Source organism: Pteropus alecto, unplaced genomic scaffold, assembly GCF_000325575.1.
Source record: "Pteropus alecto unplaced genomic scaffold, ASM32557v1 scaffold77, whole genome shotgun sequence".
Lineage (NCBI taxonomy): Eukaryota > Metazoa > Chordata > Mammalia > Chiroptera > Pteropodidae > Pteropus > Pteropus alecto.
In genome coordinates, this window is record NW_006440820.1 from 1,856,201 (window position 1) to 1,858,556 (window position 2,356).

Below are 2,356 nucleotides of genomic sequence, written 5' to 3' on the forward strand. Positions count from 1 at the left end.
CCTCTGTGATTTTTGTCTTTGTGACGCCTGGTTTCCAATGTCTGAAAACCATTGATTCATATATTTTGTTCAATTATTTACTTGTATAAGTTAAGAGGGTAAGTCCCGATACTCTATTTTTATTTTTTAATTAGAGTTGACATTTGGTATTATGTTATATTAGTTTTAAGTATATAACATAGTGGTTAGACATTTATGTAATTTACAAAATGATCCCCTAGTTAGTCTATAGACATCTGGCACTATGCATAGTTATTACAATATTCTTGACTATATTCCCTATGCTCTACTTCACACTCCTGTGACTATTTTGTAATTACCAATTTATACTTCTTAATTCCTTCACCTTTTTCCACCCAGCCTCCAACCCCCCTCCCATCCAGCAACTATCAGTGTGTTCTCTGCATCTATGAGTCTGTTTCTGTTTTGTTTGTTAGTTTTGTTTTTTAGATTCCACATATAAGTGAAATCATATGGTATTTGTCTTTCTCTTACTTATTTCACTTATCATAATACCCTCTAGATCCATCTATGTTGTTGCAAATGGTAAGATTTCATTTTTATGGCTGTATATATGCATCACAATTTCTTTATCCAGTCATCAATTCAAGGGCACTTCCCGTCCATAGGTTGCTTCCATATATTGGCTATTTTAAATAACATTGCAGTGAACATAGGGGTGCATAGATTTTTTGGAATTAGTGTTTTGGTTTTCTTCAGATAAATACTCAGAAGTGGAATTTCTGGGCCACTTCTAAAAATAGGTAATTCTATTTTAAATGTTTTGAAGACCTCCAGACTGTTTTCCATAATAGTTACACCAATTTGCAATCCCACCAACAGTGCATAAAGAGTCCCTTTTCTCCACATCCTCGCCAACACGTGTTGTTTGTTGATTTATTGATGATGGCCATTTTGACAGGGGTCAAGTGATATCTCATTGTTTTTTTTTTTTTATCTTTGAGAAACTGTTTATTTTCCATCAACCTTATTTCCATTTTGTTTAAAAGTTTGTGGAAGAACAGCTTAAGACCACTCAGTGGTTGTTCCTACCCATTTACTTGCCTGAGCAGTGGGAGCTGCAGACCAGTCTTCAAAGGCAGGCTGAGCATTCCATTCTTCAGTAGGAAACTGCTAAATAGGCACAGAGGGCACCTGAACACCTTCAGATTAGTCTGCGACTAATTGAGCAGTAGTGAACTCAGAAGCTGAAGCAGTCCATTCACCCTGAAATTCCTCCTTGGTCACAGCTTTTTCAGCAGCTCTTGATTTTCACAGCTTTTTCAGCAGCTCCTGATCTTTCTTTTCAATCTCTTCAGGATCTCTGTAGTAGAGATCAAGCATAACTTCCCACAGGTGTTCATGGGAGATGGCGCCACACATGCGCAGGAACTCCCAGGCCAGCATCCACCACATCAGACTCACTGAGTGAGCTCTCTTGTTGTTGCAGGGATGGTAATGTCCACATAGCACAGATGAGAGTCTGTGTTACACAGGGCGATGATAGGCAGGTTAACATAAGATGCCTCTGTGAGAGGCTGGTGGTCGGCCCTGGGATCAGTAACAACCAAAAGTCTCGGATCCTGGAAGGCTGCCTGGTTAGTGAAGGTCCCAGGAGTAAAGTGGCTAGCAATAGGAGTGTCTCCAGTGGCAGCAGCAAACTTAAGCACAGCTCACTGGTTGGTATTCCTGGATGATGTGACACTGACATCAGTTGGGTTTTCAATGGTAACAATAGCACGAGCTGCTACCAGAAGCTTCTCCCAGAGTCTCTTCAAATTTATGATATAGATGCTGTCATTTTCCCTTTTGTAGATGTACTGTTCCTTTTGGAAGTCAAGGTTGGTGCCACCTAAGTGGGTTCCTGCTGCAAGGAATTTGAGGACATCCTCCTCCTTCATTTGCAGGACATCAAGGGCTCTGGGCATTGTGGCAGTTTCCCTTTAAGTTATGTGGGAACCAAGAACAATGCCGTATGGGCCCTTCTCTGGGTAGCATGGAAAAGTTATTGTTTTAATTCGCATTTCTCTGATGATTAGCAACGTTGAGTATCTTTTCATATGTCTATTGGCCATCTATATGCCTTCTCTGGAGAAATGCCTATTCAGGTCTTCTGCCCATTTTTAAATTGGATTTTTTTTTTTTTGGTGTTGAGTTGTAAGAGTTTTTTAAAGTTTATTTATTTTAATTAGTTTCAAGTATACAGTACACTGGTTAGACATCTATATAGTTCATAAAACGATCCCCACAATTGCTCCCTCCCTCCTCTGACCCTCCACCTAGCCAACAAAATAATGCTAACTGCATCCCCTATGCCATGCTCCCCATCCCCGTGACCATCTATCAGCTACTAGTT

General features: G+C 40.0%; 1 pseudogene; it reads right to left on the bottom strand.

The window, feature by feature from the left end:
- Window positions 1-1,026: 1,026 nt before the first annotated feature.
- LOC102880278 lies at window positions 1,027-1,973 on the bottom strand (annotated as a pseudogene).
- Window positions 1,974-2,356: the final 383 nt, after the last annotated feature.